The sequence below is a fragment of the Canis lupus genome, chromosome 13, assembly GCF_011100685.1.
Source record: "Canis lupus familiaris isolate Mischka breed German Shepherd chromosome 13, alternate assembly UU_Cfam_GSD_1.0, whole genome shotgun sequence".
Classification (NCBI taxonomy): Eukaryota; Metazoa; Chordata; class Mammalia; order Carnivora; family Canidae; genus Canis; species Canis lupus.
In genome coordinates, this window is record NC_049234.1 from 33422589 (window position 1) to 33437054 (window position 14466).

Sequence of the window (14466 nt, forward strand, 5' to 3'; positions counted from 1 at the left end):
TATAAAATAGTTACCTCCCCCTGGCACTTTTCAGTACCTTTTCCTGAGCCTGTTTTACTTTTTCTCATAGTATTTATCACGCTATGTAGACACTGATGCAATATACATAGATGTAAGTTTATTGTATATCCCATTCCACAGAACGCAAGCTCTTTGAAAACAATAATTTTATTTATTTTGATATCTTAAATATCAAAGCCTAGAATGAGAAAAAAAACCTGAAATAGTGTAGGGGTTTCAGAAATATTTCTTCTTGTAATAATTTCTTCTTGTAATTTCTTTTTTATGTATGTATGTATTTAATGGAGAGAGAGAGCACAAGCAGGGGGAGCAGCAGGCAGAAGGAGAAGGAAAAACAGGTTCCCCGCTGAAGGGTCTCCATCCCAGAACCCTGGGATCATGCCAAAGTCGAAGGAAGATGCTTAACCAACTGAGCCACCCAGGTACCCCTTCTCATAATTTCTTATTATGAAATGAATAAACAGAGGAATGAATTGTTTGTACTCCTATTGAATCAGAATTTAGGAGGAAGAGGGACATCGGTGCTTCAAGAACTTCTACACAATTTAACAACTTAGTCTTGCAAAAATCACAAAACTCAAATGTCAGTCAAGGCTATATTTAATGAAATGTCTTAAGTTTAAATAAGATAATTTCCTAAAATAATCTGCAAAAGCATCCAGGGTACATATGGCAACTGTGTCAATATGGTTTGTAACTCACGATCTCTGTGATTTATTGAAACTTATCACTTCTAGCTCAAGAAGCAAAATTTAGGAGGTAAAATCTTTGTCACCATGATGGCACCGTCTCTTTGGCTCTTCTCAATCATCCTGGTGTAACTGAAGCTCCTGCAAATTCTGCTTTAAAAGTTTCAGTCCCCATGGATGTGTTATTACCTCAGTCCCTCTTCTATCCCAGCACTCATGGTCTTCTCCTGGAGTCTTGGACTAACAGACAAAAATATACGAAGTTAAAAGGTAATAGGGTTAAAATGGGATCATGGGCCCAGCTAGCACCTATAATTAATAGGGATTATGGATCAGGTCTCGACACAGACAAGGTGTCCTTAGTAGAACTCTAGGTGTTCCCTAGTGACAGAGGCAAGATAAAACAGGAGGAAAATAAATTGACAAATAGCATGAAACAATTTAGAAGGTCACCAGCCCTGCAGCCCAGTCTTAAAGAAATTCTCCAGCTGCACCAAAGTGAAATGGTCTTGTACAATGTCTTTTGGTGTCCAAGCATAGAGTTAGGTCAGCTATTGGGAGTGAGGAAAAGTGCTATATGAATTTCAGGCGGGAAAGAGAAGTTGTGAAATAACGCATCGCAGACAGCAGGAGAGCAAGACTACGGCACCAAGGTGATGTGTATCCCCAGCTGCTCACAGAGTCTGTTACAGGTGCAAAATCACAAAATTAAAGCAAAACCAATCTTCTAGGCTGTGTGATTTTCTCCAGTGGTACAATCACCCAGAGGTTTATTTTATCTGGGATTGAAAGTCTGGGAAAAGGAAGGAAGGGGCAAGGGGATTGAATGGTGAGCCCTGAGATTTGAGTGGAACAAGCAAGAAAGCAAGGGTCGAAGTCAAGAATTCTTAGTGACTCGTGGTGGGTCAAAGTACTGTGAGAGCAACAGTCCTTGAGCATGAAGCGAAAGATAATTATTGGGGGCATATTTTCAGTACAGGTCTGTTTTTGAAAATGTGGTTCATTTGAGCAGTTATAACAATCAAAATACTATTGTGTTTGATGGAAAAGAAAAGTACTGAGTTCCCATTAGTAGCAAAGCTGTGCTAGAACCTTGGTATTCTCTAAAAGGGCTGACAACATCTTAATCCATTTGGTTCCCCTGCTTGTCGGAATCCTGTGGAGCTAATGGATGGACAGTCTCCCCTCTCATCACTTCATGTTGGCGTGACATCCCCTTAGCTATCACTGGGGTCAGACAGCTCCTGAGACCTGTTTTACCCAAACTCTTAGCACAGGATAGAGTTGGGGGAAACAATCCAATTATTAAGCACCAGCTGCATGCCGGACTTTCTGTGGGGCAAGAATACACACAGATATTGTATATCTATACACATTACACAGTGACTTACACGTAGCAGATACTCAAAAAGGTTTTATTAACAACTAAATAAACGATGCTATATTGTTTGCCAACACTTAGAAATTTTCTCTTCTTCCTTGCTCTCTAGAGCATACTTTGAACTCCAAGTTAATAACCACTTTTTTCCCCCAGAAACTCTTTGAAGAAACATAGTAGCTGCTATGACTCCTGCTATTCAGTTGAAAAAAAATTAAATTAGAAATACATTTTGAACCAATGCAGTTTAAAATGAATAACAAAACAACATTCTAATCAAAAGCTCTGTGATATAATATTTAAGCTCACAACTGGCTGCTTTCAAGCTTAGAAATAAAATATCCTAATGGAATAGGTGGTACTATATAATCCTCTTCCTGGGATTCATTACATCTTGCCTCTCAGAGAGGACAGCTGGTGGATAGAAAATGAAAGTATTTCAACAGCAAATTTGTCAGCTCATAAGCCAGCATTATTTACTTTAAAACTTGCACTAAGAATACAACCATAGAGAATTGTCAATGAATAGTGCATTGGTATGCAAAGAGATTGCCAACAATTTGCTAATATTTAAATGAAAGATTATCCTGCAAATAATTATAGGGACAGACTCATCAAAGAATATTTTATCTTCAGGTTTGAGAGTTAACATCCCATAATGAGATTTGCTTGTAGACCGGGGGAGAAAAGATTAATTGAAAGAAAAGGGAGTGATTAGCAGGTTTGAGGGGTAGAGAAGGGCAGGAACAACTTTAATAATTTTTATAAAGAATGAGAGAAAACGCATTATATGACCTTGCCACTATTGCTACAATGAAATAAACTAATATTTGAAAAAATTGTGACTAGATCATTTAAGCCATGACAATCTTTTTGAGCAAAGCTAAAGAAACAATGTCACAGTTTCAATATCTGATTCTGGCTAAAGTGTATATTCTTGTGTCTGCATCACTGGTTTCCAGAGTGTGTTCTCCATGCAACAGTCACACCAAAGGAACCAATGATCAATTGTGTTGAAGAATCCGTGTATTTTAGCCCTCCTTTGAATACTTAGAATGCATCTAAAAGGCTCTGGGGCCTTTGCAGTAAATATATCTGATGAATTTTATTTTAATTTTTATTTTAATGCAAAGAAGATGAAAAAAAAAAACGTCTCCCCTCTTCCTTTACCCTACACACTTCCTTTGCTACAACACACTCACAACACTTCTGACACCAGATGAGTGGGTTTATTCCCCACACCAAGCAATTCTCTGCAACACCACCTGGGTACCCTACATTTCAATTCAATTCTGACACTAACCTGGCACTAATCCAGGAGTCTAAGAATCGCCTCCTTATAACAAAAGACATTTCTATTACCCACAAAAATCTAAGAATTTTAGGAGCCCATGCCAGGAACTGGGAACAGAGACTGACCTATGGATTTTCTACCATTTCCCAATACCAATCCTCATCTCAGTTGACCATGCATTTATGTGTCCACTTGTGTATCATCCATCCCTTCACTCATTCTGTAGCACCTTTTTACATTGTGGGAACAGTGCTATCTGTAACCAACCAGGCATACAAATGGAATGGACCATGCTACAGTTTTTCTCTTGAAATAAATTGCTACAGCTTCCAGGCCACATTATCTCATTTAGAGACCTATGGACCCATGGAAGTGTCAAATGAGAGAGCACAGTGGCTATGGACCCATGGAAGTGTCAAATGAGAGAGCACAGTGGCTGATAAATTGTAGCAAATTTTATTAGTCACTGGATTCCACCATGTGCCAGTGGAGTCATGTCCCAGCCTTAATGATCCAGAGATGTTTTCACAAGACTGTTAAGATCCTAAATTATAGTAGTTTCTAAACCTTCCCACTAGTCACCTCCTTTCCCTTATGTGCCTTGTTAGCCATGCCCATCCATATCCATGTAATGGGAGAGAGAGGGTTGTGGGGGTATAGGGTGAGGCAGCTCACTGAGGCAGCCTCTCACCTGGGAGGCCTCGCTCTGTCCTTGGGGAAACCAAACAAGCCAGGTTGAGATACATGTTGTTCTCTGACTAGTTTCAAATATGTGTGTTTGATTCTGCCCAGATTTTGTTTCTAGATGGGAATAAGGAGTGTAGCTACCTTTCACTATTAACAGTCACATCCTTATTCACTGTCGACCCATAATTGAGCCTGAATCCAGAGATGTGAGCCGAAGAGTTTGCAGTCATTGTGCTGTGAAGGGAAAGAAAGAAAGGAAGGAAAACAGCCAGAATCCAGATTTAGCATTCGGCAGATGTTACCTTACTGCTCATTCACACTGAGATAATAGAAGGTCCTATAATGAGGATGATGTTTTGCACATATGAAATCCACCCATTGTAAATGACTCCTAAGCCAGGCTCCTATGCAGTTTCTCACCTCCCTGGCCGAGCTCTCAGCTTCCTATCTCTGTGACCTAGAATAGAGGTCATGCAGGAGCTTTGAGGTTGGAAGCTGAGTTTTTTTACTTGCTAGCTATTTTGTAAAAACAGAACAACAACAAATAAAAACAAAAACAAACTAGTCACGTTGGGAGAGGAAAGGACTTTCAAATTTCCTGTAGTTCTGTTTTCAACACTCAGAATGAGTCATAAAATTGATTAAATGACATTAAAATAAGTTTTTATGTGCTTGTTTTTTTGTAGGTTTTTGGTGTTTTTTGTTTTGTTTTGTTTTGGGTGTGTTTGTTTCCACTTACTGATGAGGACACAACAGAGTCGATTAAAATAGAATATTGATTGAAGGTATCATTTACATGAAGAATAAATACTGCTTTGTGAAGTGTGCATATGAGAAACAGGAGGTGACAAGCAGTGCAAAGGCCCAGAGCAGGAGGAGACCAGGGGTGCTGCTAAGGATGATGGCAAGGCCAAGACTGAGGTCCCTTCCTGGAATTCTAGAAGGAGAAGTCCAGCAGAATGCTTCCACACGCACCTATACCAATTTTCTCAAACATTGCATCAAACCAGAGGCAGGCACATCCCAGGGAATTGAGTAGCCAGGTTTAGTGAGGCAGAGTGGAGGGGCCTTGGTTTCTCACTACCAGAGTGTGGCCAATAGCCTATTTTCTTCTCTGTCCTGTGGAAAGGTGTAGAATTATGGAGACAGTGCTGAGGAGACCAGAGCGCTGCAGATGTTGCCAAAGACTGTGGAGCAAGGCTCCTTGCTTGACAGCCATGCAGTCCTCATAGTCAGGACTGTGGGTTGGGATGGAGTCCACTCAGCACATGTTATGGGGGATTTTCTCCTCCCCCTTTCCCAAGCTGTAGGATCACACCAGAAGTGATCTCACCAGTAGACCTTGTCAGCAAACAGCAGCAGAATGACCCACAGAGGGTGCACTTCACTGTTCTTCCATCCACTGAGCAGCCCACAAACAGAAGCTCCCTTGAAGTAAAGACCAAGGAGGATGCATGCTGCTTCCTGTACTGAAGGACCCCAACTCTCTCTCCACCACAAGATCCTGTAACTCACACCTTCTCTCAAGCACTCATGTACCATTTGGGGGTGGGGTACTGGCAGGTGGAGCTCTGAATGGTAGCATATCTAAATGGATACCATCACCTAAAACACTGACCCAGGTTTGCTTTCCTGCTCACCGTGCTTCCCTCACACTACTGTTTCAAGAAAATCTGATTTATCAGCATAGAATCCCATTCAAAACTGTATCAGATCCAGGGGACTCATTTTATTATGGAGAGACAACAATAAATATGATCATAATATGATCCAAGACACTGGAAAGTGGCCAGATGAAATAGAGGACATTCAACTTTGGGCTGGTGTACTCCATGAAGTTGTATATGCATACCAGCGGCATATATTTGATTCAGTGCCTCAAAAGCTGGAATCCATGCATCTGTATTCCATGTGGTCAGAGTAGATTGGCTCCTCTCAAAGAAATACGAATGTATCTCATTTGTGGAACTTGTGCTTCCCAACCTTGAAACTTGGGCCTACTGAATAGAACTTAGGTCTTAGTCCCAAGAAGAGGCTGTTCCTGTAAGACAAGGGTTGGTATAAGAGAACCACCAAACTGAAAACTGCCAATCCCATCCTAGCATTTAGGGTAGGCAAAAAGTCCAGCAGACCCTTTTTTAACAGGGTCACAGACCCTAATGACCTTAATTCTCTAGGATTGTTGCTTAATTAAGCGGAGAGGAAAGAGTGTGCCTGGAACCAGGAAGCCCTCTGGAGTAGCAGCCTTCTGTCATCACTGAAGACACACATAAATGGGCAATTACAGGCAACCATGGCTCTCCATGAGATGCTAATCACAGCCTCAGACAACCAGACTCAGAGTTGCCCCACTACCTGCACCCCATGATAGCTGAGATGCTGGCTAAGGAAATCCAGAATGGTGTTTGGCAGAAATGTTGAGTAACAATCTTGGGCTTGGGAACAGAGGCGAGAAGTTGGGGGGCTGTTTGTTCTACTTTACCTAAATTGAGTCTTTTATAGAGGTTAAGGCTGGTCACCACATGGAAGGTGATTTCTCAAGCTGAAGGAGACATAATAAATCTCAGCAGAGGAAAAAAGGGATTGTACCTTATGCTTCCTGCCTCACGCTTCCCAGTTAACATGACAGAGCTTCGGAGGCCCCTGGTTTCTCTCATTTCTCCCTTTTCCAGCAGTATCATAGTCTGTACTGAGAAGATTAGGAAGCTGTTTGTTGCCTCTGGCCTCACAGAGTGCCCCAAATTTGCTAAATGCCCATCTGTAGATCCTCAGAACCCAAGGCCTCCCCTTTGTCCTTCTTGTTGTAGGGGAGCCAGAACAGGCCCAGCTGGGATGCAAGTTTAAGTTTTTGTTTCAGGGATCCCTGGGTGGCTCAGCGGTTTAGCACCTGCCTTTGGCCCAGGGTGTGATCCTGGAGTCCCGGGATCGAGTCCTGCATCGGGCTCCCTGCATGGAGCCTGCTTCTCCCTCTGCCTGTGTCTCTGCCTCTCTCTCTCTCTGTGTGTGTCTCTCTCATGAATAAATAAATAAATAATCTTAAAAAATGTTTTTGTTTCAGATAATAGAAAATAAAGGGAAGAATTCTAATCAGAGGCAATGCAGGAGACCCAAGAAGCCTAAGGGCAGACTAGTTCACTGATGGAAACTAGAGTCAAAATATTAAAATGTTTGAGCCCAACAACTGAATTCAAGGAGCAGAAACAGTCTACTAAACGGCATTAATTCTGGAGGTCAGATCTGGGCAGAAATGTATCTAAATGGAAATAGGTCAAGTCAAGGAAAACACAAATGCCAAAGAAATTGTAATAACAGAGTGTATTAGCCAAATGTATATGTGTGTATCTATATCTATCTATTATCTATTATCTATCATCTATCAATCAATCAATCTATTTATCTATTGTCTATCATCTATCTATCATCTTTGTGTAGTATAGCAGAACACTGAGAATCTCAGTAGCTTACACTAACACGTGTTTTTGTTGCTCGGCAGGGGCAAGGCTGATCTCATCTGGGTCCGGTGAACTTGTCTATAGGCTACAGGTGAGATCTGGCTTGCTCTGCCTATTTGCTTCCAAGGTCTAGTCCGCAGACTCAGTGGCCACCTAGAGTTTGTGCTTCTTTTGGAGGATTACAGCCACGCAAGAGGACACATGAAACCACATACACGTTTAGCCTCTCTACCCATGTCATATCCCTTCACATTCCATTATCCAAGGCAAGTCATGGCCAAATACAAAGTCAGTGGGTTAGGGAGGTACACTCCACCCCAGCTGGTGACGGAAAGGAGGAAGTATTTGCTGAAGAGCAGTCCCTCACCAGTGAGTAAACGGTGGCTTTCCTGAGTAGTCCTTAAGAAAAGATGGACACACGGTATTTGTGTTTGTGTGGCTGGCTCACACAACCACAGGCAGAGCTAGAGCAAACCTGAGGTTTGCCCACACAGCAGCTTAGTTTTGTCACTGAGTGAATCAAACATTCTGCAACTCTTCTCAACTATACTAATGAGCGCACATGAGGATGCCAGGTTAGTTAACTTATACAGAGTTGGCTATTTTTGCTAAGTAACCTAGACATTTGTTTTAATTGATCAGGACCTTTTCTTCCTAAAAGCAAATCTATTTGGATGTCAGGTTAATATCTTCTGGTTTGGTGAGTGTGAATTCAGGGAAGACCTCAGGATGGTGTCTCTTCTAGAATTCACCTATGGATCTCTAATACAGGGAGGCACCATCCCCGGGATGGGCAGGCTGTTGCACATCTCCTGTTCTAGCACCAAAAAACGCAATGCCAACTGGGTTTTGTCATTTAGATTCATGTTGACCGGCCCTGCCCCTGATTGAAACAATATTCCTTTGTATATATAAAACAACTCATTAGGATGGAGATTGCCATACTCCCAACCTGAAGGCTATTTTGTCTACTTTTAAGTAAGCTGTCTATATATCAGAACATTCATATGAGTTGCTTTCATTTGTCAAGCTGAATTATAAAGGTGTTCATTTTCACCATCTCCTGTGGCCATGCATATGTATGTAATGGCCCACATGCCTTATGTATTCCTGGTCATTGAATTTCAAATATTCTCATTGTTCTATTGCTTATGCCTATATTGAAGTTTGGTAAATATGGCTACTCAACATGTAAAGATAACTTCTTTTGAGAAGTGAGTTTATTTCCTCAATTCTGACTTTTTAGGATCGTCATTAAAACACTAGTTGACATCTGGCTTCAAGCTACTGCTTCACATTATGTTACAAACAAGTTTTGGGCATTTGAAAAAGTTTCATCAGTATTTTGACTACCTGATATCTCATCTGTAAACGGGGGGAAAAAAAACCATGTTTGCTTGCTTTATGGAAATACTGAAAAAGAAATTAGATAATATATGAAACACAATTCCTTTGGTCCATGGGAGGGGCTCAATAAATAGTAGATGAATCCAGTTAAGATTTTGAAAAAACTCTATGAAGTTTTAAGCGATACATATTATGAAGTAAAATGATTAAGTTCTTTTTGGCATTGATTGTTGCTGTTGTTTTATATGTTCCTTGTGCTTTCTGTTTTAATGTTTTAGAGACCTTTTTGTCAGGATAGCAAATCAGGTTACATCTCCTTCTCTAGCCTTTGTTTTCTGGACCTATTGTCCCCATATACAGAAAAATTTTGATTGATTTGTTCCTATTGTTCCATTTGTCAACAGATGACAACTCAAGTCAGCAAACAATAGAAAAGAAACTATCAAAAACAATTGAACAATAGACCTGATTTTAATTTTACTGCAAAATCTCCCAAAGGAAGATAGCAACAAAAATGCCACTCTTGGCATCAGCAATGTGCATTTTTTTCTACTTTGTTCTTCTCTTGTGAGCCTCCCTGGTTCATTTTAATCCTGACAATTCTCTATAATGGTCATTAAATTTCAAAGTACTGCACAATTAAAGATTAGTTAACTATTAGACCATATAATGCCACTCTGATTTATGCAAGCTTCATTAAAATCTTTTTCAGCTTAAGATCTGAGGGGGATAGGAAATGCATCAGATTTAAGAATTCAAATCAATTTAATGAGACTTTTCCTTTGTTGAATTCCAGCTAGGTGCTTGTGTGGTGTTAGAGAATGTAAAGAATTATAAATGGTTGGTAATGATGGAAAAAAAAAGAGAATTTGGTATTTATGCAAGAGAAAAGAGTTTAAATGTATAGTAAAAAGTAATTTTTTTTTTGATATTAGCATAGTGGTAAAATGCAAAGGTTTTTGATTCAGACTAAACTGGGCAAGTTACACAATCTTTCTAAATTCCATTCATGCTAACTGTGTATTAGTTTTCTCTTCATGTGTAGCAAATTATCACAAACTTAGCAACTCAAAGCAATGCCCATTTATTAAATTCCAGTTCTGTAGGTGAGACAGTGGGATCGGTTCACCTGGACTCTATTTAGAGCCTTTGCAAAGCCTGAAAGAGGTGTATCTGGAGGATCTGAAAAATAATTCACTTTCAGTCTTCTTCAGGGAGGTGACAAACCCAGTTCCTTGTGCTTGGAGCACTGAGATCTGTCTCCTGAGGGTACTTGGGTTAACTGAGAGTCCCCCTCTTCTAACGATCATTCCTTCTCACGTGGTCCTCTCCATCTTCCAACCAACCATGCATACCCGGCCCTTTTCATGCTTCAAATCTGATTTCTCTTTGCACTTTCCTGCATCCAGAGAAAATTCCTTGCTTTTAGGGGCTCATGTAGTTAACTTAATCCTGCCTGGAAATTCCCTCTTTCTTACCGTCAACTGATGAACCATCCTAACTACATTTATAAAGTTTTTTCACAACAGTACCTAGTTTATGGTTTGATTGGATAGCCAGAAACAACAGAATCTTGGGGGGGGTGGGCAGCATATTTAGAAGGTAGCCTACCCCAAGCTATACATGGGGTTAATAGAAAGATTTAATCCATTGGACTCTTATGAAAATTAAATGACATTATGTAGGTTAAGAACTTATTGCTAGCACATAGTACACTTAAGAATATTTAGCATCACTATTATTTTTTTAAGATTTTATTTATTTATTCATGATAGACACAGAGAGAGAGAGCCAGAGATACAGGCAGAGAGAGAAGCAGGCTCCATGCAAGGAGCCTGATGTGGGACTCGATTTTGGGTCTTTGGATCAGGCCCTGGGCTGAAGGCGGTTCTAAACCACTGGGCCACTGGGGCTGCCCTAGCATCACCATTATTATTACTGTTATATCACCATTACTTTATTATGATGATATTAATTAAATTCAGATTTGAAAGATTGAAGACATCATAAATGGGCCTTCAAAGTACATTGGGTTTCATGCTAGCATTTGTCTTCCTCTAGCAGAGAGTTATTATGAATAGAACCAAAGCTATATCATCCTCTATAGAGTGAAAGAGAGAATATATGTATATAATATCTAATATATATACAGTATTACATGATATACCCAGTATGTGCCCTATCTGTTCACTTCTTTAGTAAGTTTTCTAGTGAAGAGAATACTTTTCTTTTTCTTTCTTTTATTTTTGTTGTTGTTAACATAAAACAACTTAAAATTATAAGTATGGTAAATGATACACCATGCAGACACAAATAAGACTGAAATGCCCATATTAATATAAGAAGAGGCTTCTGAAGCAGTATTATTGCCAGGATATAGAAGGACATCCATAAAGATAACAACATGATGATAAAGGGGTAAAGAAAAAAAATAAGACAAAATAATCCTTAATGTAGTAACGAACCTAAAAGTAGAGCATCCTTAAAGATTTTATTCATTTATTTATTGGGGGAGAAGGGCAGAGGGAGAGGGAGAGAGAGAACCTAGAGCAGACTCCATGCTGAGTGCAGAGCCTGATATAGGACTCAAACTCACAACCCTGAGATTCATGACCTGAGTTAAAATCAAGAGTCAATGATCAGCTGAATGAGCCACCCAGGCACCCCTAAAAGCACAGCTTCCTTACACATCTCTGACAAAACAGAGAAGACCATGAGAGAAACCCAAGATATGTGAGGGCATCCTTATAACTCATTTAAAATCATACAAGGCATGTTCTCTGCCCTCTAATGAAAGGAAACTAAAATCAATAATAGAAAGAGAGCTGAAAAAGATCTAAGTTTGTAAAATTAACAGTATATTTAAGAATAACACATGAGTCAAAGAAGAACTCACATCGGAAATTAGAAAATAATTTTAATTGAGAAAAGTGAAAATTTAAGAAATGAAAATTTGTTGAAATTAGCTAAAGCAATGCTTAGAAGGAGGTTTATACCATTAAATGTTTCATTATTCTAAAAAAATAATTTTAAAAATAATGATCAGAAATCAAATCCTCAATTTCCACCTTAAAAAAAAAAAAAAAAAAAAAAGGGGCAGCCCCAATGGCTCAGCGGTTTAGCGCCGCCTGTGGCTGGGGTGTGATATTGGGGACCCAAGATCGAGCCCCACATCGGGCTCCCTGCATGGAGCCTACTTCTCCCTCTGCCTGTGTCTCTGCCTCTCTCTCTCTGTGTGTGTGTGTGTGTCTTTCGTAGAGAAAAAAAAAAAAAAAAAAAAAAAAACCTAAAGAGAAGAAGAAGAAATTAAACCCTAACAAGCAGAAGAAATGAATTAATAAAGATAAGATCAGATTGAAATGAAATTACGGACAGCAAAACTAATGGAAAAAATCAATTTATGAAACAAAAAACAAAATTTACTAAAAAGATCAATAAAACTGATAAATATATAACCAACTGACTCAAGAAGAAAATGAGAGATGTCATATTGCTAGTATCAGAAATGCAAGAGAGATTACCACCAACGCAAGAAAGATATTACAAGGTAATATGGACCAACAAAATGATCTATGCCAGAAAATCCTACACCTTCGATGAAATTCCATCTTAGATGAAACCACTCATTTATTAGACACAAACTGACAAATTCAATGAAGTGAAAATTGGTGACCTAACTATTCCTATAACTTTGAAGAAATGGAATACTTTCCAAAAAAGAAAAAGACTGACTCAAATATCTTCACCAAAAAATTCTACCAAACTCTTAAGGATATAAATTATCCCATTCTATACAAACTGTTCCACAACAATAGGAGAGAAGGAAACATTTTGGAGATCATTTCTTGAGGCAAATATTATCCCCAAACCAGACAAAGACATCAGAAGAATGAAAATTATGGGATGATATGTCCTGTTCATATGAACAAAAAGTATCTTTACAAAATATTGGAAAATGGAATTCAGAATGAATTAAATGTAAATACAATGTAACCAATTTGGGGTACAAAAATATGAGAACTAAAAAGAGTTTATGAAGATTATAGGACACAAAATCAATATACCAAAAAATCCATTGTATTTCTGTATACTAGTAATGAAAACTGAAAACTGGTAAAAACACAAAGACATAAAACCCTTGAAAGTAAATTTAACGTATGTGCAAGATTTGTATACAAAGCAGTCATGAGAGAATTGAAAGGAGGCTAAATTAATAGAGAAATATACACTGCCGCATTGAATTTGAAGACTATACTGGTTAAGATGTCAATTTCAATAAATTCATCTATAGAGGAAACATAATCCTAGAGAAAATATTGGCAAGACTTTGGGAGAAATCAACAAGCAAATTCTGAATTTATTTTGAAAAGCAAAAAAACAAAGGAGAAATAATTTGGAAAAGAACAAAACTGGAGGACTTAAAGTACCTGTTTTCAAAATGTAGTCTTAAGCTACAGTAAGCTGGACAGTCTTCCATTGGCAAAAAGCACAGACACATAAATCAATGGAACATAATAAAGAGCTCAGAAATAGATCCACACACATACGATCAATTGATTCTAAACAAGATGCAAAGGCCAGTCGGTAGAGAAAGGATTGTATTTTCAACAAACGGTACTGGCCGAATTGGTCATCCACATGCAAAACAATAAATCTTGACCCATAGCTCAATTTATTAAAAAAGGTAGATGATACTTACATGCAATTACACAACCTTGTGTTGAATCTCCCAAAAGTAGAGCCTAGCCGAATATTCAAGGGCAAGTATTATAGTGAAGTGTGGTGAGAGGTGTTGAAGCAGTATGGGGAAGAATCAGACAATTGGGGCACATTTTCCCTGTAAGGTCCCGACTCAGACCAATCCTTCAGGGATGTCTGGATTGTACATTTTACCACAGGACGGCCCTGACTTGAGGCAAGAGAGCTGGGTGTTTTATAATCACACACTGCTGGTGGCTTGGATAGGAACATAAATGCCAAGGTATTTCTGGCTCTTCACGCAGGCAAAGCAGCTTTGGTAGTCCTGGGTTACTTGTCTAAATAAAATCTCATATGGGAGATTTAATAGCAAAGCAGAGGCTAGGAGTGGACACATGGCATAAGTTAAAGGATACAAGGGGATCTGTGTTGACCACAGTTCCAGACCACTCTCTACGTATACATGATATAGAGATAAAGATACTCACTAATGATAAGGATTCACAGTCTAGAAGAGGGATAGACAACACCTAAAATGAAAGGTGAGATCCAGTTCCAGATCTAGTATGGGAAGTACTTGGCAGTTACCACTCCTGTCCCCATGACAACAGAATCTTAAAGATACTGAAAATCACTACCTGTCTTAGACCCATCAGGGACTGAACTTGCTGACAAATTGCCACTGTGAAATCTGGAAAGAGAAGTGAGTTCAGAGAGTTACAACTCAGATTTGCTTAATCAGAGCAGAATCCACTGCAGCTAAAACTGATAGGAACACTTAGGTGGCAATTTTGATAAATTCCTGGGTCTAAAAAAAAAAAAAAAAAAAATTCCTGGGTCTAGAAAAAAAATGATAAACCTCTAGGCAGTTTCACCAGGAAAAAAAGAAAAAAAAATACA

The 14466-nt window shown here is 39.1% G+C and overlaps 1 long non-coding RNA gene across 1 annotated transcript; it reads right to left on the reverse strand.

Moving 5' to 3' along the window:
* Positions 1-603: 603 nt before the first annotated feature.
* On the reverse strand, positions 604-14168 carry LOC102154932. Its single transcript, XR_005368323.1, has 2 exons — positions 14055-14168; positions 604-950 (listed from the first exon to the last, which is right to left on the reverse strand). It is a non-coding gene; the product is annotated as an uncharacterized LOC102154932 (long non-coding RNA).
* Positions 14169-14466: the final 298 nt, after the last annotated feature.